Raw genomic sequence first — 24084 nt, forward strand, 5'->3', positions numbered from 1 at the left:
TTGGGAGGCTGAGGTAAGAGAATTGCTTGAACTCGGGAGACAGAGGTTGCAGTGAGCTGAGATTGTGCCATTGCACTCCAGCCTGGGCGACAGAGAAAGACTCCATCTCGGAAAAAAAAAAAAAAAAAAAGAAAGTTTGGGAATTTGTGTTGGGCCACATTCAAAGCCATCCTGGACTACATGCGGCCCACAGGCTGCAGGTTGAACAAGCTTGGTCTAGAATCTGAGCCAGGACTTCCCATCAACAGAATTTCCCTGAACAGAATCTGAAGGAAGCAATGCTGGACCTTGGTCTATGCGGTGACTTTCAACTGAAAGGAGAGGCGGTGGTGGTGTGATTGTTGTCCCTACTCAACTCCCAGGAGATACTTGACAATGTCTGGAAATGCTTTCTGTTATTGTCAGAGGCCTTTGAACCAGAGTGACTCCATTTTGCGTGAGGGCTGGAAAATGAGGCGGGGACTTGCTGGGCAGCTTTCCCAGAAAGTTAGACATTCCGAGCCTCTAGATGTGTAAGGTTAAGGGAACCAATTAATAAGGTTTACTAAACAGACCCAGACTTGGGAGTGTCCAGATATCCCAGTATCTGGAGAACAGAGACATTCCTCATTTTGCTTTAAAAATAATATCGATTCTTGCAAAATATAGTAATTAAGAAAATTAATCCTTTATCACAAACCCTTGTAGGAGAGCACATCTCCCCATATATTCAAGCGTTGTACCTAAGGCGGACAGGTTCTCCTGTTACTTTCGGAAACGCCCTACTCTGTCTATAGAGTAGCTGTTCTTTCACCACTTGAGTTTCTTGATAAACTTGCTTTTACTTTGCACTGTGGACTCGCCCTGAATTCTTTCTCGTGCGAGATCCAAGAACACTCTCTTGGCGTCTGGATCGGGACCCCCTTTCCTGTAACATTATCACAACAGAGGGGTCGGGAGTGCTAGTGGTATCCAGTGGGAAGAAGTCAGGGGTGATGCTGAACATTTTACAGTGATCAGGATATCCGTCAACAAAAAAGAATGATGCAGCCCACAGTGTCGATGGTGTCCAGGTTGATAAATCCTGGTCTTTAGTGACCAGATGTTTTTCTCTTCCCAGAAATAATCCCCCTGGAGAGGAGAGGACTCAATCCACAATGGTGGCATTTCAGGCAAATATTTAGGGTGATATTTGGGGATATAAAAATCTTACTCTGAATCGCTTGCAACATTTTTTTTTTTTTTTTTTTTGAGACGATGTCTCGCTCTGTCGCCCAAGCTGGAGTGCAGTGGTGCGATCTCGGCCCACTGCAAACTCTGCCTCCAGGGTTCATGCCATTCTCCTGCCTCAGCCTCCCAAGCTGGGACTACAGGTGCCAGCCACCACGCCCAGCTAATTTTTTTGTATTTTTAGTAGAGACAAGGTTTCACCGTGTTAGCCAGGATGGTCTCGATCTCCAGACCTTGTGATCCGCCTGCCTCAGCCTCCCAAAGTTCCGGGATTATAGGCGTGAGCCATCGTGCCCGGCCACTTGCAACCTTTTGAAACTGGCTTCCCAATCTGTTTCCTGTACCCACCCACCCAATCCCATCTCTTTCCCCAGTTACTAGTTGAAAATTCTTACAAATCTTAAGGTTTCATCAAAAATATTATATAGTGTTCTCTGGCTGGGCGTGGTGGCTCATGCCTGTAATCCCAGGACTTTGGGAAGCCGAGGTGGGCAGATCACCTAAGATGAGGAGTTCGAGACCATCCTGGTCAACATATAGTGAAACCCTGTCTCTACTAGAAAAATACAAAAATTAGTTGAACGTGCTGGTGCACGCCTGTAGTCCCAGCTACTTGGGAAGCTGAGGCAGGAGAATCGCTTGAACCCAGGAGGCAGAGGTTGCAGTGAGCCAAGATTGTGCCTCTGCACTCCAGCCTGGCAACAAAACAAGACTCTATCTCTAAAACATGTGTGTGTGTGTGTATATATGTATGTGTATAGATAGTGTTCTCTATCAACTCATTGCCTGGCTTTGAGCTTCTTCACTTTTGTGAAGAATTAAAACAAAACAGTCTTTAGAAATGAAAATAAAAACAAAACTTTAATGTTTTTATTACCAAAGTAATATGTGTTCACTGCTAAAAATTTAGGAAATAGAAGCAAAGACAGGCAAATAAAATTCTATGGCCAACCCATCACTCAGAAATAACTTTATAATATTTTGGAAAACAAACTTCAAGTGTTTTTTTTTTATATAAATACTTAGGTAAATGAAATTATTCAAAGAGGCCCTGCAATAATCAGGAAGGCATGCAAATTGCCGCAAATATAATAAACATAATAAATAACAGTAGCAACAGTAGCAGAACTACAAGCTAACACTTCTGTGCTACAGCTTCTATGCCAGATGCTCTTCGAAGCCATTTACATTTAGGAGTTTACTTAATCCTCTCGACAATGCTACAAGGTGGGTGTTATTATAGTTCCCATTTTCAAGATGAGAACACTGCTACAACACAGACCGTATTGGAAAGGACCAAGCTTACCTGTAGCTTCTCAGGAATGCACCTGATGTCTGCAAGATGAGGCGGGCATTCCTTCTGCTTTCTTCCAGTCACCTTTTGAAACCACCATTGCAAGATTACAACTGAGAAAATTATAATAGTTAAAGAGATCTGCCCTAACCAACTCCATCTTGCTTCTAGGTTAGAGTCTAACCTGTCCTTGTTCGTTCCTGGGTGTAGGCTGAACTAACTTTGGGAGGCACTTAGTTCATAGTTTAACTTTGAAACAAAGAAGACAATAGCCCTTTTCCAAAACAAAGCCCCCTTCCGGCCTGGGGACTAGACTTCCTTTGTAGGACTAACAAATTAGCCACAAGATTAGAAATTCTGGTTTAGGAGTCATGTAGCTGGAGGCTACAAAATTCTGACCCTCCCCAGATTGCTCCTGGGGAGAGCAACACTGTTGCAAAACCTAAGATCAGTGCTTGAGATATTTTGTAGACCCTGCACTTGATGGATCAGCTGGTAGCACCTAGATGGATAAACTGGCTTATCTGGTCTTATGGCCTTCAACCCAGGAACTGACTCAGCAGAAGACAGCTTCCACTCCCTAGGATTTCATCTCCTACCCAACCAATCAGTACTCCCAACTCACTCCCTGTCCCTCATCCACAAAATTGTCCTTCAAGACTCCTATCCTGGAATGGTCAGGGAGACTGATTTGAGTCACAGTAAAACCCAAATCTACCAAACAGCCAGCTCTGCATGAATTAAACTCTTTCCCTATGGCAATTCCCCTGTTTTGATAAATTAGCTGTGTCTAGGCAGCAGGCAAGGTGAACCCCTTGGGTGGTTACACTTTTCATATAACTTCCCACTTCCCGATACTAAAAGCTGTGTTAGTTTCCCCTGGCTGCTGTAATAAATTGACCACACACCCCATAGCTTAAAACAACAGAAATTTATTCTCTCAAGTGTTGGAGGTCAGAAGTCAATATTGCTGTGCCAGCAGGGCTACCAAAAAGTTCTAAGGGAGAATGTATCTTTCGTCTGTTCCAGTTTCTGGGAGCTGTCAACATTCCATGGCTTATGGCCCCATCTCTCTCCACTACATCCTCAGATTGCATTCTCCTCTGTGGGTTCTTCCAAAACTTCTTTCCCTCCACCTTTATTCCTTCTTGCATTTCTAGTCTCCCCCCAGCTTCTCAGCTTCGTCATGTCCCAAGTCCTCTAGGCTGTAAATCTCATTTCATGTGTCCACCCCTGCAATCCACATCATCTGTCTGGTTGACTCTGAATCTTAACAATCTTCAAAGCATGGTTCTTGGAAGGAAATTCAGATTTCTCTTGCTAACACTGGCTGCTTCTCACGGCATAACTCAAGGCTCATTCCCTGTGAAGAGAGAGGATGGAGAGCAATGGCTGAAGAGTGCAAAGAGAGGCAGAGGAATTTGATTTCCTTCTTTCACAGTGACTTTTGTTATTTTCCTGCCAATTAACTCACTTGACCAAGGGAAAATCTATTAAATCAACTCAGCACCACTTTCAGCCATCCTGGACTTCTCTTTGGCACAACTGAAGAAGAAATATTTCTCAGGGAGAAGAGAAATTACTTATTGAGAGAGTCAATCCTTTAAAAAAACAACAACAACAAAAAAAACTCATCCCTCTGATTTTCGAATCCCTCTCTTCGAAACCACCATTACAAAATTATGACTGAGACAGTGACAGAGACCTGACCTAACCAACTTCATCTTGTTTCTAACCTCCAAGCTGTCCTTGTTCATTCCTGGGCGAAGGCTGAACTAGCTTTGGGAGGAACTTAGTCTATAGTTGAAAACAAAGATGATAACAGCCCTTTCTCAAAACAAATTATTTTTGTTTTGTTTTCTCAAAACAAAAATCACTACTGTATAGCCTAAGACTGGTGCTTGAGATATTTTGCAGACCCTGCACTTGATGGATCCGCTGGCACCAATCATAAACTGGTTCATCAGATCTTGTGGCCCCCACCAAGGAACTGACTCATGCAAGAAGATAGCTTTGACTTCCTATGATTTCCTCTCTGACGTGATCAATCGGCACTCCCAACTCACTGGCTGCCCCCCACTCATCAAATTATCCTTAAAAACTCTGATTCCCAAATGCTTGGGGAAACTGATCTGAGTGATAATAAAACCCTGGTCTCCCACACAGCCAGCTCTGTATGAATTACTCTTTCTCCATGGCAATTCCCCTATCTTGATAAATGGGCTGTGTCTACGCAGCAGACAAGGTGAACCCACTGGGTGGTTACATCTTTTCAAACCCCAGAGATGGGCAGACAAGGGACTTTCTGCTTTTTAAAGTTACTGTGATGTACTCTTTAACTCAAGAAAGCAAAGTCAGGACTACGAGTGAGCCCTTCATCAGATGACACAGACATTCTTGTGTTTGCGTTCTGGGCACTCAGTGCCATCACGTGTCAGGGCAGGTAATTAAATTACAAAGCAGAAACTAATGGGGAACAGCATGGATGGCATAGTGGACAAGAACTCAAGCCTGCGGCAAAGAGAGACATAATTTTGTTCCATGAGCTGCACACTCCTGAGTTCCACTTTATTGCAAAACAGACCCCATTTCAATCAAATATTTTATATGTATGCATATATCTTTGTACTTTGGAAATGAGAACATCTTCATATTCTTAACTGGTATTAAGTTTACAGTGTTGGAGGTTTCATTTGCATAATAAAATGCTATGCAAGAGGAGATGAGGGTTAATCAAAGGGTTTTATCACTCTTTTTAATTATCTTCATTATGCCAGAACAAGATGTAAATTTTAATTCTACCTTGTTAGCTAGCAGATTCTACCAAACTTTGGATATCCTAATCATCTGTCGTTTTTAATAGGCACAGATGCCAGTGATTTTAGCAAACTAAATGCCCTAAATATTGTAAGCTTTATTAATTTGATTGATAGATCACTTCATATCATTTAGCAATTATTAATGTTAAACATACGGTGTGTGTGCGCACCTGAGACGGAGGCCCCTGTGAACCCCAAATGTGCCCCCTCAGTTTTCCTTCCTCATCCTGTTCTTTTATCAGTCTACATTTGAAGTTCCTCTCTGTTCACACAGCCCCTCTTTTTTCTCCTTCTCCTCCATCAAATCTGTAGCCACAGCTTGGGATTTGTGAGTCGTTGTTTTGCATTGACCTACACTCTCTCTAAGTGCCTGAAAGGATAAGGCAACGTGTTCTTAGCTCACAGAGAGGACAGATTTTCAAGGGGTGGACACAGTGGGGGTGCCTCTGCAGGTGTTGGGTTTATCTGCTAAGCTAATCATAGAGGAGTGAGATGAGGTCTTCGTCCCAAGGTTGGGGTACCAAAGGCATGGCCTGCAGATCACATTCAAGCGAGTACATTGCTGGGGTGTAAACACCGATGGTAACTCCCTTTGGGCTCCAGGAGGTAAGCACTAATGCAATAAGAGGTGGCTGCTGGTCGCAGTGGCTCACTCTAGTAATCTCAGCATTTTGGGGGCCGAGGCGGGTGGATCACCTGAGGTCAGGAGTTTGAGACCAGCCTGGACACATAGTGAAACCCCATCTCTACTAAAATTACAAAAATTAGCCAGGCGTGGTGGTGGGTGCCTGTAATCCCAGCTACTCAGGAGGCTGAGGCAGGAGCATTGCTTGAACCCTGGAGGCAGAGGTTGCAGTGAGCCGAGATTGTACCATTGCACTCCAGCCTGGGTGACAAGAGTGAAACTTTCTGTCTCAAAAGAAAAAAAAAAAGAAATTGCAGGTGCCTTTGCATGCAGTCTGTCTCTTTCTCTCTCTCGTGTGCACGTACACACACACACACACACACACACTCACATGTTATTATAATACCAGCCGATGGCAAAAACCTCAGGCCTCCCTTTCTGTGCAAAGCCTGATTAGTCGTTAACTTTAGCATCTACTCTTGGTTTGAAAACAATTGGAGAAGCTGTCACATCACATGCTTCGCCCAACCAATGAATACCATGTCAAGAGGTCATGTTGAGTGTCAGTCTTCCAGTTCTGCAGAAACTATAAAGCTGATCCACTCTAAAAGAAAATTGCCATAGTTGCTGGAGCCAAGAGACTCAAGCTACCTGTCACCTCATGGCCAGAGGATCCAACCAGCTCCCTTTTAAAGTTATGCACCAGGGAACAGATGCTAAACGTGTGGCATCCTTGTGGCAGTGGCACAAAATAAATGGCCCAGTTAAAATCCAATTGTCTTAAAGTTTCCCTCAAACAGGACATTTTTACTATGACATATAAAATTCCTCTTGCAACAAGTGTCTTTTTAGTTAAAATCAATAAATGTTCTTTTTATAAAATCAAAGTGATTAGTGGTTTGGGTAGTTGTGTGTGTGAGTGTGTGCACGATTTTATATGAGTTAAAAATAAATGCGGAGTGGAGGGAATGGACCAGTTACTAAGATTATAATATAGTCCCTTTACAGAGATGCAGGAACCCTATAACAGCACTGTGCAATAGAACTTTCTGTGACAATACAAATATTTTATACCTGTGCCATCCAACATGGTAGCTACTCACGCATGGAGTAATTGGCATCTGGCTAGTGCAACAGAGAAACTGAATTTTTAATTTTATTTAATATTAAGTAATATAAATTTAACTTTAAATAGCTGTATGTGGGCCAGGGGCAGTGGCTCATGCCTATAATCCCAGCAATTTGGGAGGCCAAGGCAGGAGGATAACTGAAGGCCAGGAATTCAAGAATAGCCTAGGCAACATAGCAAGTCCCCATTTCTACAAAACAAAAAGCTTTAGCTGGGCATGGTGGCATGTACATGTAATCCCAGCTACTCAGAAGACTGAGGTAAGAGGGTATCACTTGAGCCCAGGAGTTCAAGGCTGCAGTGAGCTGTGATCATGCCACTGCACTCCAACCTGGACAACAGAACAAGACCTTCTCTTTAAATAAGTAAATAGCCATACGTGGCTGGTCTCTGGCATATTGGACAATACCACCCTATTTTAATCCCAGCCTGGAACTGAGACCCTCAGGGAGTTCTTATGCTACAGATGGGCCTTGTCTCCTCCTTGGACAAGTTATTGTCAACCTATTCCCAAGGTCCAGGAGGTTGGGGCAACCATCTCATTGTTTTTTATCATTTCCTTCATTTTTCAGTGAGTGAGCATCAATTATGCACCTAGCCTTGTGCTAGACATTGAGAAATCAAATACAGTGATGATGGCCCCAGAAGATCGCAGTGGGGAAGACAGACTAGAAAAGAGGTAAGTGCAACCCTGGCGTTCCATGATATATACAGAGCACCAGGTTCTGGGAAAGAAGTCATTCATCCCAGGAAGGGGAAGTGAGCATAGACTACTGGGACCAGGAGGATGGGAATAATTAGCCAAGATAAGGGGAAGTGATTCTAGGAAAAAGGCAGGGCCTAGCTGAGTACAGTGGCTCACACTTGTAATCTCAGCACTTTGGGAAGGGAGACGGACAGATCACTTGAGGTCAAGATTTGAGACCAGCCTGGGCAACAGGGCAAAACCCTGTATCTACAAAAAATACAAAAATTAGCTAGGCGTGGTAGTGCATGCCTGTAGTTCCAGCTACTCAGGTGGCTGAGTATGAGATTCACTTGAACCTGGGAAGCAGAGGTTGCAGTGAGCCGAGGTTGCACCATTGCACTCCAACCTGACAGAGTGAGACTCTGTCTCAGGAAAAAAAAAAAAGGCTGGGCCCATGCAAATAATGGTGACCTAAGAAGACATGGCCTTGTACCCAGTTTCCACTTTCAACCACCGCATATATTCTGCAAAGAAGTATGACTGTAAGGGAAGTTAGACCCTGGTTCTAACTGCCTTCGCCTCCCAAAGTGCTGAGATTAGGGCATGAGCCACCATGCCCAGCTGGTAAAGTTTTTTTCTTAGCAATTCATCTGCTACAAAATATTCAGGAAATGGTATGTGGATCATTATAACACACCAGAGAATATCTAATCCTAGAGTACTGAATTATTAGGGTGAGGGTATAATGGATATTTTTCAGATGTTCTGTCAGCAGGGTTTGGCTTCTGCATCTGAACCTCTTTGTATGTGTAAAAGAAATTAACTACCATGCATAAGTCTTGGTAGCCACTATAGCCTGCCTCGTATCAAATAAACTGAAAGGCCAATGGCATGGGTTGAATTATGTCCCCCAAGAAAGATACATTGAAATCCTAGCACCAATAACCTCAAAATCTGACTTTATTTGGAAGTAGGGTCTTGTCAGATATAGTCGAGATGAGGTCACTAGGGTGGTCCCTAATCCAGAATGATGGTGTCTTTATCAAAAGGGGAAATTTAGACAAAGCCAGACAGACATAGAGGAAAGATTTATGTGAACAGACATGGGGAGAATACAGTCATTTACTAGCCAAAGAATGTCCAAGGCTACCAGAAACTAGGAGAAAGGTGTGGAGCCAACCCTTCCCTAGTGCCTTCAGAGGGAGTATAGCCAAAACTGTGAGACAATGCATTTCTATTGTTTTAAACAACCCAGTTGGTGGTACTTTGTTATAACTATGGTAGGAAACCAATATGGCCATTCCTCACTTCCTCAGCCTCCCTTGCAGCTATACTAGTGCCATGTGACTGAGGTTAAGCAATCAGATGCATGCAATAGGACTTGAACCAGAAAAGGGGCACAGCACCAGCATCCTTTCTAACGGGAGAGTCATGCCAATCAATGGGGCAGCAAGTTCTCAGTGGTGCTCTCACTGGACTGGTGCTATGGCATGAATTTGCCCAGGGTTCTGGCTGTCTTAACTTCCTTTGTTCCTGCCTGTTTCCTGAGGTTGGTAATTCTATGGGCCAACTGAAAGCCTTCTGGTAAATTCCATTACTGCTTAAATCAGCAAACGATAGTTTATTTTGCTTGTAATGAATAACCCTGGCTGATACAGATGGAGAACCGTGAAGGAGTGTAATGCTTTCTCATGGTGGTGGACAGGGGTAGAGGAGTCTGTAAGTGGAGTATCAAGTGGCTCCAGGCTGGAGGAGGGGATTAGGATCCAGGAGGGAATCTGGAATTCGGGAGAACCTGACATAGACTGAGTGTGTGTACTGTAAGGCAGGGGTGGATGTGTGAGGGTGGGTGTGGGTGGATGTGCACACACGTTTGCACATTCTCAGCAAGCCTCCCCAAAGGAACGCAGCTGAACATGCCCACGGGGTGAACCCTGGTCGCCTGACGGAGCTCACTAAATAGTGTGTTCAGGCTTCACCAGCGCTGAGCGGGGCCAACGACAGTTTCCAAGTTTGAAAAATGAGCCGCTTCACTCGCCTGGTGCTAATGCCTTTTTCAAAGAAACTTACATCTTGGAAATGTCATGACACATTGCAATCACGGAGAACACAGCCACAGTAATTGGGAGTGTTTCTTCAAGAGCAGAGCGTGTCAAAGAAGATACATGGCTCGAAGCATAATTTCCTGCAATAGTGGTGGGGAGTTGCGGGGGAAGGGAGGGTGTGCAGGAAAGCTGCCTTTGAAATAAATCCTGCCTGGAGCTCCAGCACCTGGGCCTTGTTCTGGGTGATGGGACTGCTGGCTGCAAATGCACTGTGTGACTGTGGCCATTCCTATAAACTGCTCCGTGATTCAGTCTCTCTGCGTTTCAGATGAGAGTGTCATTTGCATGAGGCAACCACATTTCAATGAACTAATAATAATCATTAACGTTTATTAAGCACCTACTACTTGCCAGGCATCAAGAACTATTCAAGTATAACTGACTTTAGTCAAGTAAGAACCCCATAATGTGGACACCCCAATTATCGCTACTTAGAGGATGAGGCTATTGAGTCACAGAGAGGCTAAATATCTTTTCAAGGTCATTAGAATGTGGTGACACCAGGATTTGAGTACAGATAGTCTGGCCTGGCATCTGAACTCATGACCATCACATGATTTACCTGTCACAATGGGTACCATGTCATTGTGAAAAGTACAAGCTGCTAGTAAAATGTATCATCATGTGTTCATATTATCAATGTTGGGGCATCTTTAAAAGACAGTGTGAAGAAAATCAGAGCAGATCTGCTTCTAACTGCAACAGTTTTGAATAAGCCATGAAAACAACAGCAAAAATAACTATAATAGCTTGCACTATGTGCCACGCAGTAGGTACTTTCAATAAAAGATCCCAGTTTGTCACTCAGGAACTGAGCAAGTAAGGCTACGGTTTTCCCATTTTACAGATGAAAGACTTCAAGCCCAGAGTATCTTATATTCCCAAGATTATCCAGCAAAAACGACCATGGATAGGTGCAGTGGCTCATGCCTGTAATCCCAGCACTTTGGGAGGCAAAGGTGGGTGGATCACTTGAGGTCAGGAGTTTGAGACCAGCCTGACTGACATGGTAAAACCCTGTCTTTACTAAAAATACAAAAATTAGCTGAGCCTGCTGGCACACGCCTGTAATCCCAGCTACTCGAGAGGTTGAGGCATGAGAATCGCTTGAACCCAGGAGGCGGAGGTTGCAGTGAGCCAAGATCATACTACTGCACTCCAGCCTGCATGACAGAGTGAGACCTTGTCTCTAAATAAATAGGTAAATGACCATGATGGGATTCAAACTGAGATGGGTGGATAACAGAGGCTATACTCTTTCCTCTATAAAATGCTGTGATAGACCAGATTCCCTCCAAGGAACACACATTTAAAATATTTGAACCTTTGGGCTCATATCTCAGAGAAAGAGAAAGCATAAAGATGTTAACAAGATAATGTAAATATTAACATTCACTTCAAGAGGTTAGATTACCTGGAAGCCCTCATTTCTAAAGGCCAAACTTCTCTGGTCTCCATTCTCAAAAAGTGCTATAATCTTTTCCATGAGGAAATTATGCAACCGATACTTGCTTCCTGGGACCTTAGGATTTCTGGGCTGTGTTCTGGGAAACAAAGACAAAGGAGAAAAAGGGCTTCCTCCTGTTCATCGCTTGCCATGGGACACTGGGTTCCTTCGGTCGGTTCCTGGGATGTGTGTGTGGCTCTAGCCTTTCTGCTCTTGTTAGCCCGCCACTCAAAAGCAACAAAGCTTTTGGTTTGTGAAACCAAAAGCATCTGAAACAGCTCAATCCACGTAGACAGTTTACTTAGCCAAAGTTAAGGATATGCCCAAGACACAGGCTCAGGAGATCCTGACAACATGTGCTCAAGGTGGTTGGTGCACAGCTTGGATATATACATTTTAGGGAGACATGAGACAGTCTGTGAATGATATACATTGGTTTGGTCCAGAAAGGCAGAACAACTCGAAGTAGAGGAGGGAGCTTCCGGGTCATAGGTATGTTAGGAGTAACGCTCAAAATCCTAAGGAAATTGAACACTTGTACAAAGGATTCTTAGCAAAGCAATTTTACGTCTGCACAGAGGGGTGCCTCCTTGGCCAGTCGCCATGAAAGCACACCTGAACAAAGTGGCTCAAGACCCTTTATCCCTGATGCAAGTCCTGCCCCTGTGTCTTTTCCCCATTGGTTGGGGTCGGTTCGTACAATCTAAACTAATCCTGGTTGGCTAAACGTTTGATTTTTTTTAGATAAGGTGGGCATGTAAAAGAAAGCGGAGAGGAAAGGGGAAGGGGTGTCTGTAATGAACTAGAAAGTTAGTTGTCTTTCCAAATAAGGAAAGGAATGTGAGCTGGTACGGATAATGCCTGGTACTGTGGCATGCCTGGGCATCTAACAAAGGTAAAAGGTGACAAAGGAGAAAAGGTAGGGGGAAAGGGGTACTATAAATTAAAGAATAAAAGATTGATCAGGTTATTTGAAGAGAAACTTCATCATATCCCACAGGTACATAAGAGAGAATCGATTGCATTCTTTGGAGTCTCTGGATGAGCCTTTCACTGAATACACAATTTACATGTGAGAGGAGGGTAGAGGAATAATCACTTATACCTTCGTCTGGCTTAGTGAAATAGGGCAGAGGAAGCAGTCAGATGTGCATTTGTCTCAGGTGAGCAGAGGGATGACTTTGAGTTCCGTGCATCCTTTGTCCACAAAAAACTTTCTTTGTGGGAAGACTGTGAGGGAGGTATGTAGCTTTTCTATCTTTGTAGCTATCTTATTTAGGAGTAAAATGGGAAGCAGGTTTGCCTGACACAGTTCCCAGCTTGAGTTTTTCTGTTGGCTCAGTGATTTTGGGGTCCCAAGATTTATTTTCCTTTCACAGTATTGTAAGAGATGAGGATTTAGGGTTTCAACTTTTTAGTAGAAATGAGACAGGAAAAATAGAGGGTGGTCACAGAATAGAAAATTCGAGGCAGGAGTTGCCCATGACCAGCAAAAAGGAAACTGTTGAAATAGCTGCAGAATCTAGGGGCTGAAATGACCCTGAAAATCAGGATGTGGGCCAAGCTGGCTAAGACCAACTGGACCCAACATGGCACTGGATTTGACCTAGGTCTTACCTAGGACCTCATGATAGACTCATTCACATACTAAACCACACACCCACCAGCACCATGACAGGTCTGGGAACACCCATTTCTGGTATAACAATGGATGGCACCACAGTTCCCAGAAATCTTCACTTTTTCCAGGAATCCTCATGAATATTCTACCCCTTGATTAGAGAAATCCATAAAGACAGAAGCCCCAAACCCAAAGTTGGATGCTACTCTGTCTCTTGAATGCTCCTGCACTCGCCTTTCTTGAGTGTGTGCTTTTCCCTTTGCAATACATGTCTATATTTTCACTATTTTCTGACTCGTTCTTGAATTCTTTCTTGTAATGGCATCAAGAGCTTGGACACCAGCTGGGGTCAAGGTCCTACCAGCATTTGGGTACCTCCTCTAGCCCACAGGTATCAAAAAACAAAGATTTATTAAGAGGATAACACAATGTGTGACTGAATATGAGTCCTGTAGAACTCCTGCTTTAAATTATCAGATTTGTAACAAAATGGTCAGCGTTTGCTCATGTGGATTAAAAGTTGCAAGTGTGCTTAAAACATGTAGGTTGGTTGTCTTTCATATTTTTCTGTAATATGGGTAGCATTTTCATCTTCTGTCTTTCCGATGGAAGGGATAATAGAAGTAAGAAGAGTAAAAAGAGTCATAGTTTTGATATCACATGCACATAGCTTTGATTTTTTATTATTATTTTTGTACTTTTAGTAGAAACGAGGTTTCACTATGTTGGCCAGGCTGGTTTTGAACTCCTGACCTCAGGTGATTCACCTACCTCAGCCTCCCAAAGTGCTGGGATTACAGGCATGAGCCACTGCACCTGGCCTATATTTTTATTGCAGATTGCATGTTTTACCAGTGTAAAGTGATCCTTGTTGCATTTCATGAACTTTGCTTTGCATCTTACCTTAGCAAAAAGTAGAATTTCCAACTCTGCTTTTTGCTTGTTTTCTTCAGGTAAAACTTGGCTTGTCCCATTGATTTTAACTATTTATGTCATTTCCCTTTCCAAATAGTTGCATTTGATTTTCATTTCTTTACTTATTCTGAAAAGCCACTCAGTTTACCTTCTGTCTTCTGTCTGTTCTGTTTGTTGTTGTTTTGCTTTTAGGGCTTCCCTTTCTTTTCTTTCTAGTTTTTTTTTTTTTTTTTTTTTTTTTTTTTTTTTGACAGGGCTTTGCTCTGATACCCAGTGGTGCAACCTTAGCTCACTGCAGTCTTGACCTCCTGGGCTCAAGTGATCCTCCCACCTTACCCTCCCGAGTAACTGGGGCCACAGGCATGTGCCACCAGGCCTGGCTAATTTTTGTACTTTTAGTAGATATGACATTTTGCCATGTTGTCCAGGCTGGTCTTGAACTCCTGAGCTCATGCAACCCACCTACCTCGGCCTCCCAAAGTGCTGGGATTACAGGCATGAGCCACCGTGCCTGGCCAGGGCTTCCGTTTCTGACTTTTTTTCTGGGAATATGTTTTGGTTACCATGTGCCTTTTCCAATAATGTAAAGAGCATACCTCTTATTCTTTACCTTATTATTGGCTAATACTAATTTTCTCAAGTCAGCATCGTTTAAACTATTTTGTTATGTGTGACTCATTTCCACAACTATATGCATTTTAACTTCTTCTTCTTCTTTTTTTTTTTTTTCTTTTTTTGAGACGGAATGTTGCTCTGTGCCCACACTAGAGTGTAGTGGCACAATCTCAGCTCATTGCAACCTCTGCCTCCTGGGTTCAAGCAATCATCTACCTCAGACTTCTGAGTAACTGGGATTACAGACTCCCACCACCATGCCCAGCTAAGTTTTTTGTACTTTAGTAGATATGGGATTTCACCATGTTGGTCAGGCTGGTCTTGAACTCCTGACTTCGTGATCCACCCACCTCGGCCTCCCAAAGTGCTGGGATTACAGGTGTGAGTCACCTCGCCTGTCCATTTTAACTTTTTTATAATCTGTCTTTCCCATAGGATGTATGACTTTTGTTTGATGACGTACCCCATAGATAAACTCTTATATACCTGACTCATGAGATCAGGTACTTTTCCTTGTCCCCACTGCAGCTCCAGCACCAAGCAAAAAGCATGGCACCCAACACAGGCTCAGTAACTTTTTTTATTAAAGGAAGGAATTTCTTCATCCCGTCTTCCTTGCTTCTCAGACTTTGCAAATACAATCTGAGAGTCAAACCCAGATGGTTTCTATGTTATTATTTTCATAAGATAGAGCTTTTTTTTTTTTGAGAATTATTTTTGGCCTTCAGGTACAATTTTGTGATCATGCCTACAATGATCCTCCTCCCACTTTCCAAACACTACCCTAAATTTCACTACCTCTAATTCTACTTTTAGGCAGTAACAGGTGTTCTCCTTTATGCAGAAAAACAGCCTAGTCTTATGAGACAGAGCTGCCTCAACCTCCATAAGATGACTGTGAGAAAAGAGGTATGAGGTGAAATTGGGTTGAGATGATTCCATGCAGTGGGGAGTTGTTAACTACCAAATTCCTGAGTAGTGCAATGTAATGGATATAAATTTAGCACCTATTCTGTGCTGGATACCATGTAAAGTACAGGTTTAATATAAATGAATGAAACGTGTTCATTCAGTAAATGTGAATTGAGTCCCTACTACGCAGCAGGGACTGTACTGAGCTCTTAGGATTTAATGATGAACTTCATAGACACACGTTATGCCATACGGTACTTACGAACCCAATCGTACCTCTTGTCTAATTGACACATAACACAAATATTGGCATAAGAAAGAAAATATGGTTTTCTTTCCTTTAAAGAAAAGGAGCCCTGAAGGAGATGAAACAAACAAAACATCATTGCCAAAAACACACACAAAAGTTTCAGAAATTCCAAAGGCCTTTCACTAAAAACTAGGCAAAGGATATTCTGAGCCAAGGGTTCAGGTACATCACTTTGAGAGACAAATTACCAGTAATCCAGTTAAATTTTAAATAGCATTATCTAAATGAAAAATATCCAAGTGTGAGATATCCCAGCAAGAATAGCTCCAATTTCCTGCCTGGATGCTAAGTAAGGAATAGACTGTTTAATATCATCTTGATAACATTTTTATAGGTTCATGTTGGCCCATCAGATTGCAATTTGTCACCTGCTATCTAACAATTTTCTAATTCTTCATCACTTTACAATGTAAAATAATAGGTACCAAATTGTGCGGCTTTTTTTTTTTAATAATAGAAAAGGTAGAGTGAAAGTGAGGGGCTTTGATTTTACCAAGTGATGCTTTTTCCTGGTTAGAATAAGAATAGTTGTCAATAATTCAGACACAATATGACACTGAGCTCATTTTACTTTTCACACTGAATTAATTTGTTAAACACAAAATGAATGAGAAAAATTCCCAAATCTCTGTTTTCCTTACCTCCCACCCTTCCCAAAAGTTAGCAAAGGGGGACAATGTTGAGAAGACACATGCATAGATCCACAGTACAAGGACTTGGGCATAGAGTTAGAGTCTTGGGTTTGAATCCAACCTCAGTCGCTTAAGGCAATATGACATTGAGCAGCACCCAATCTCACTGAACTCCTTTCTTCTTTGGTAAAATTGGGATGACAAGTCCTCCTCACAGGTTCTTAGGATAATTGAGGTTAAGCTGTGAAGTCTACTCCAGAATCAGAAATACTGTAAGTACTTAGCAAATTATAAATTTTAATGTTACAGCTCTTGTTCCATTTCTTAACTACCCTTTGCAGGACGACACCTTGAAAGAGTTGTCTGGCCGGGCGCGGTGGCTCAAGCCTGTAATCCCAGCACTTTGGGAGGCCGAGACGGGCGGATCACTAGGTCAGGAGATCGAGACCATCCTGGCTAACAGGGTGAAACCCCGTCTCTACTAAAAAATACAAAAAGCTAGCCGGGCGACGTGGCGGGCGCCTGTAGTCCCAGCTACTCGGCAGGCTGAGGCAGGAGAATGGCGTAAACCCGGGAGGCGGAGCTTGCAGTGAGCTGAGATCCGGCCACTGCACTCCAGCCCGGGGACAGAGCGAGACTCCGTCTCAAAAAAAAAAAAAGAGTTGTCTGTCGTTTTTCTTCTCCCTTTTCTAGTCCTCCACCACTTGACTGACACTGGTAGACACACAATGATGTGACCTAGTAAGCATTGGCCATCTGCTCTCAAACAACGTGATATATTCTCTGATAACTCCAATTTAGATTCCCAGCCTAGAACTCTCTCTCAAATGCCAGACTCTTAAATATACTTCTCTTTTTAACACCTCTATTTGGATGACCAATTGACATCTCAAACTCAAAATATCCAAAGCTAAACTCTTCATCCACCCTTCAAATCCTGCTCCATCCACAGCCTTTCCCATCTCCACTGAGAACAATCCCATCCTTTTAACTGCCCAGAACAAAAAACCATAAACGCATCCTAATTCCTTTCTTTTTTAAGAACCCCACATCCAGTCCACCAAAAATCCTATGGGTTCTGCCATCTTGCCAACCCAGAACTTGACGGAATGAGGACTATGTAGCTCTGTAAGGAAACAAGGATTTCAAAAGAAACTTTACATGATGTATTTAGTTGTTAGGTTAACTCTGTTGGCAACTACTCGATCCTAAAACTTGTTTTTGCTCACTGGTTTCAGTTATAATGAACACTATATCAGTCAGTTTGAGTGTTTAACTATTATGTGTCTGTTTCAATGGAGGAAAGAAATGGTGTGATTGTTTTTCTCTCAATCATCAACAAGTAGAAAAGGAAGAAGATGTGACATTCCCCAGTGAACTGCAGAGAGGCTCTGATTGGCTTACTGGCTTTGTGCCTGTGGTGATATTACCAGTAGCATGGGGACTAGAGAGGTATCAACCAAGGTAAAGGGGTCACACTTCTGTTCCTTATCTTCTGAAATGCCATCTCCTAATTACTATTGGCCAAGAACCAAGGATATTTCACCACTAATAGATAATCCTTTACCAGGAGAAAGAGTGAGATAGATGTGTCCTTTCAGGGTATTCTAAGAGCTAAATATTCATGTGTATGTGTGTGCATGCATGGATGGGTGAAGTCTTTGAAAACAGCCTTCTCAATTATCTTAACTAATTTATTTTACAAAATAGTTTCTGGAACTCTTTCACTGTCTGATTTCATTTGATTCTCAGAGATATCCTGAGATCAAGGGAAGAATGTCCATTACTATTTCCATATCATCCATGATTTCCTTACTCCACTTTACATTTTATTTTTTTTCTAATGCATACATCACTTCTCACATAACACTTAAACTCCTTGTTCATTATATAGGCTGCATATTTTCTTACTTCTGTTAGAATGAGAACAGAAATTTTTACTTACTTCACTCATTAATCCCTAATATCTAGAATACTTCCTAGTACACCATAGGCACTCAATAAATCTTTGCTGAGTGAATAAATACTAATTTGTCTATGAAGTACATATCAACATCTACATTATCATCACCACTCAAAGACTGTGACTTCCCATGGACCTCTATTCTGCTGTTCCCGCTCCATGGTACTCTTTTTTGGGACATAGCTAGTCCCTTCTTAATATCCAAACCTCAGTTAAGAGGTATGATGTTTCTAAAGACCTGATAAAATAAATTGGTAATCAGACCATGAAAGCCTTTACTGCATCACTTTTCTACTTTCTATTGTTTACCAGGAAGCTCAGAGCGAGATGCATGGTCCAATTCAGTCGTTAGTTCACCCCTTTCATTGATCTCTTCCTAGGTGCCTTTATTCTATGGGCCTGTGTGGTTTCACAATAAACTCATTGCTTTTTTTAAAAGGCAGGTATACCCAGCACATCGGTGGCCCAGGTGGGTGGATTGCTTGAGTCCAGGAGTTTGAGACCAGCCTGGGCAACATGGCAAAACCCCGTCTCTACTAAAAATACAAAAAATTAGTCAGATGTGATGGCATGTGCCTGTAGTGTCAGCTATTTGGGAGGCTCAGGTGGAAGGATGGCTTGAGTCCAGGAGGTGGAGGTTGCAGTGAGCCAAGATCATGCCACCGCACTCCAGCCTGGGCCATAGCGGCAGACCCTGTATTTAAAAAAAAAAAAAAAAAAAGTAGAGATTAAATTTAGATTAAATACAAACTACAATATTACCAAAGGAGTTCTCTTTCTATGAAATTATGATGCCCAAATCACAATCCTAAAAAATTTACTGGATGCTTAATATGTACCAGACTTACCACCACTCTCTATTTTATAATAACTGATTCACTTCTCCAATTTATGAGACATTCCTGGCTCCTAAAAGTATTGGAATTTTAAGCTCCTGGCCTAGAGGTCAGATTACATTTGAGACTTGGTTACACGGGCAAGAAGGATTCGGGAAAATGCATCTTTTTAGGCTTAAAGGAACGTGTGTGGAACAGAGAGCAGCTGATACTATGGTAAATACAGAGACACACTAACACCTTAAAAGAAACCATCTAGTCCACTGCTTTCCATGTGCCCCCCTAACACACACACACACACACACACACTCACTCCTAGAGTGTTTACATCTCTATGTGCACCACTTTGTCCTGATTGCCCAAAGCAGGTACTTACCTTCAAATGATGCAGCCTATTGTATTATATTCACCCTATAAGACTTCAGTGCTTGTTCAAAGCAAAGATCTGGTGATGGCTGATGAGATGCCTGCTTTCTCTCTGCCTTTGTTATGTAGATTAGTTTCCATTTTATTTTCGGTGTTTCCGTTGAATCCTGAGCATTTTAATAGTTGTGAAGCTTCGGTGAACTCGAGTGGAGCTTAGGATCCAAGATGTTAAATCGACTCGGCAATAATATCTAGCAGAAAATGAGGGCCTCGTTCTTACTTCTCCTTTTCCTCCTTAATAATGAAGAACTGATTTCTGCTATTAATGTGACTCTTATAGGAGGAACTCTGCAGTGGTCCAGGGTAATTCATCATTAATTAATGTGCCATCTTTTCAACCTGTCCCTATTTAATCATAAAAGCTGTTGAATATTAGAGCTAAGGGGTAGCTGATGGTTGAAAGAGTAGAAGGAAAATATTAACTCTGGGCACGTTTCAGGGTGAGAATTATTTTCCCCTTAGAAAATCATAAGAATGCTTGGCCGGGCGTGGTGGCTTACGCCTGTAATCCTAGCACTTTGGGAGGCTGAGGCAGGTGGATCACGAGGTCAAGAGTTCAAGACCAGTCTGGCCAAGATGGTGAAACCCTGTCTCTACTAAAAATACAAAAAATTAGCCGGGCGTGGTGGTGGGCGCCTGTAATCCCAGCTATTCGGGAGGCTGAGGCAGAGAGTTGCTTGAATGGGAGGCAGAGGTTGCAGTGAGCCAAGATCGTGCCGCTGCACTCCAGCCTGGGCCACAGAGCAAGACTCCAGAAAAGAAAAATTTAAAAAAAAGAAAAGAAAAGGAAATAGTAAAAATCCAACAAGTTGTTTGCAAGTGCTGTGAGCCCCATGGGATACCTGCCACCTGTACTCTGTTGCTCTGATCTCTGGCTTCTTAGAGACTTTCTATTTAGCAACTTTAGGACTCATATTTTTGTTGCTTTTTCATGGAATCCGATTTGAACCATTTTTGAGCCTTCTGTGCTAACCTCTTTCATTTTCAAGACTTTTAAAATTATAGTAAAATATACATAACATAAAAGCTGCCATTGTGGCCATTTTTAAGTGTGTACAGTTTAGTTCATTAAGTGTCTTCATGTTGTGGTGCAACCATCACCACTCTTTTTTTTTTTTTTTTGAGACAGACTTTTGCTCTGTTGCTCAAGCTGCAGTGCAGTGGCACAATCTCAGCTCACTGTAACCTCCGCCTCTTGGGTTCAAGCGATTCTCCTGCCTCAGCCTCCCGCGTAGCTTGGATTAAAGGCATCTGCCACCACGCCCAGATAATTTTTTTTTCTGTTTTTAGTAGAGACAAGGTTTCACCGTGTTGGCCAGGCTGGTCTCGAACTCTCGACCTCAGGCGATCCACCCACCTCAGCCTCCCAAAGTGGTGGGATTAGAGGTGTGAGCCACCGCACCCAGCCACCACTATCTATCTCTAGAACTTTTTCATCATCCAAAAATGAAACTAAAACCCATTAAAAATTAACTCTCCATTTTCTCCTACCCTGAGTCCTTGATAACCACCATTCTACTTTTTGCCTCCAGGAATTTGACTATGCTAGATCCCTCACAGGAGGGGAATCATACAATATTTGTCCTTTTGTGTCTGGCTTATTTCGCTTAACATAATAATGTCTTCGAGGTTCATTCAGGTTGTAGCATGTATCCAGGTTTGCCTCCTTTTTAAGGTTAAATAACATTCCACTATTTATCTGTGTCTGTATGTGTGTACCACCCTTTGTCTATCCATTCATCTCTCCGTGGACATTCGTGAGAGTTCCACACTTTGGTTACTGTGAATCCTACTGCTATGGATTTGGTGTACAAATACCTCTTTGAGCTACAGTCCTCAGCGTTTGTGTGTGCATATACCTGGAAGTGGAATGGTTGGATTATTTGGCAATTCTGTGTTTAATTTTTGGGGGAGCCGTCCTATTGTTTTCCACGGCGGTTGCATCATTTTACATTCCCACCAGCAATGAACAGGAGCCTCAGTTTCTCCAAATCCTCACCAACATTTGGTTTCTGGTGTTCTTTTTTTTTAAAATTTTTTTTAATAGTGGCCATCCTAATAGATGTAATGTGGCATTTTATTGCAGCTTCGATTTGCATTTTAGCAATGATTCGTGATATAAATATCTATTCATATGCTATTGGCCAGTGGTATATCTGTTTTGGAGAAATATCTATTCAAATTCTCTGTCGTTTTATTTGTTTGTTTATTTATTTTTAAGAGATGGGATATTGCTCTGTCACCCAGGCTGCAGTGCAGTGGTGCAAAAACATGGCTCAGTGCAGCCTCAACCTCCTATGCTCAAGCGATCCTCCCGCCTCAGCACCCTCAGGTAGGTGGGACTACAGGTGCGTGCCACCACACCCCGCTCATTATTGTATTTTTTGTAAAGAAGGGGTTTCACCATGTTGCCCAGGCTGGTCTCAAACTCCTGAGCTCAGCAATTTGCCTGCCTTGGCCTCCCAAAGTGCCGGGATTACAGGTGTGAGCCACCATGCCCGGCCACCTGTCCATTTTTAAATTGAGTTCTGTTATTGTTGAGTTGTAAGAGTTCTTTATATATTCTGGATAGTAATCTCTTATCAGATGGAAGATATATATCTATTTTTTTCCATTCTGCAGGTCTTCTTTTGACTGTTGATAGTGTCCTTTAAAGCATGAAAGTTGAATTTTGATGAAGTCTAATTTATATTTTTTCTTTTCTCACCTGGACTTTTAGTGTCATAGCCAAGAAATCATTGCTAAATCCAGTGTCATAAAGATTTTCCTCTATTTTTTCTTCTAAGATGTTTACAGTTTTAGCTCTTACATTTAAGTATTTAATTCATTTTGAGTCAATTGTTGTATAAGCTTGGATAAAGTATTTAATCTCCCTGATATTAATTTTCTCATCTGTCAAATGGGTATGGTAATGCCTGCCTCTCAGAGCTACTGTAAGGATTATATGAATAAAATATTGAGCACATGGTAAATGTTCATTAAATGATTGCTCAATTTAAAATTTAAAACCTCTCTAAGCTTTCATTTTCTGTCTGCATAATAAGAAAATTAACATTTACTACATAAAACACGGCTCATGGGTTAGTGAAGATGAGAAAAAGAGGGAAAATAAAAACATCTGGAAAATGCCAACTGGAAGAATGTTTGAACTTTTGATATGGCTAATTTAAATGTGAATCTTTTTGCACAGCGTAAGAACAACTTTTAAGATTATCTGCTCTTTTATTGATAAACATCACACATAGCTGACAACTGCATTTCATCCCTGAGATTTACTCTTAACACTTTTCCAACCTGACTTTTTCCATACCCAACTGAAAAGATTAAAATTTAGAGATGCCTTTTGTCCCTACTACATGTAACAAAATGTTTGTTTTTTTCCTCCAATTTTGATATGTCTATCTAAAATGCGTTTGCATTGACTGGCATAACCAAAATCTTTTGTTAATTAAAAAAACAAAAGATGACTAGGCACAGTGGCTCACACCTGGAATCCCAGCACTTTGAGAGGCCAAGGCAGTTGGATTGCCTGAGCTCAGGAGTTTGAGACCAGTTTGGGCAACATGGCAAAACCCCATCTCTACCAAAAATGCAAAAAATTAGCCAGATGTGGTGGCATGCTCCCGTAGTCACAGCTACTCAAGAGGCTGAGGTGCCAAGCTCGCTTGAGTCTGGGAGGCAGAGGTTGCAGTGAACTGAGATTGTGCCACTGCACTCCAACCTGAGTGACAGTGAGACCCCGTCTTAAAAAATAAAAATGAAATAAAAACAAATGGCAATACCGTGTGCTAGCAATAATGCATGGCACTCTCATACATTGCACAAAAGGGTACTTAATTTTGTTGGTGGCTACATAACTGTGGGCGTTTTTCATAATTCACAGAACTGTACACAAAAGATGATTTTTACTGTATATAAATGATGCCTCAATTTTAAAAGAATGAAAAAAATTGTGTTGACTTTCTTATTTATTTATTATTTAATTCTGTCACTCAGGCTGCAGTGTGGTGGTGCGATCTTGGCTCACTGCACTGCAACCTCTGCCTCCTGGGTTCAAGCGATGCTCCTGCCTCAGCCTCCCGAGTAGCTGGGATTACAGGCACTTGCCACCATGCCCAGCAATTTTTTTTATTATTATTATTAGTAGAGACGGGGTTTCACCATGTTGGCCAGGCTGGTTTCGAACTCCTGACGTCAAGTGATCTGCCTTCCTCAGCCTCCCAAAGTGATGGGATTATAGGCATGAGCCACCGTACCCGGTCAAAATCTTGTCGACTTTCAAATAGTAAGTGCTCAAAATATGGAACTCAGATGCTCACCCCTGGCTAGCCTGGGTATATTGTTTCTGGCTAGGCAGTGTCCTTTTTGTATCAAATGCATAGTCCTTGGTTGAACTTTTGCTCCAAACCCTTCTGAACCTGTGGAAATCCAGGGAACACTCCATGATTCAGTGCTATTATCCACAGAGAATAATCCGGAGAGTCTACAACACTTACAAGATACCAGGACTCAATATTTCATGAGGCATAGTTTGTTAA

The 24084-nt window shown here is 42.2% G+C and overlaps 1 long non-coding RNA gene across 12 annotated transcripts in view; it reads left to right on the top strand.

The window, feature by feature from the left end:
- The window catches only part of LOC139359820 (uncharacterized), a 148790-nt gene that overhangs the window by 20395 nt on the left and 104311 nt on the right, over nucleotides 1–24084 (top strand). For 11 of the 12 annotated variants that reach the window (XR_011616292.1, XR_011616285.1, XR_011616286.1 and 8 more), the window contains exon 7: nucleotides 7649–7755. This is a non-coding gene — a long non-coding RNA (uncharacterized lncRNA). Of the gene's footprint in view, nucleotides 1–7648; nucleotides 7756–9651; nucleotides 9945–24084 lie in introns of those variants that run through there. The other variant, XR_011616290.1, reaches the window with a different exon arrangement.

The sequence above is a fragment of the Macaca nemestrina genome, chromosome 18 (assembly GCF_043159975.1).
Source record: "Macaca nemestrina isolate mMacNem1 chromosome 18, mMacNem.hap1, whole genome shotgun sequence".
NCBI lineage: Eukaryota > Metazoa > Chordata > Mammalia > Primates > Cercopithecidae > Macaca > Macaca nemestrina.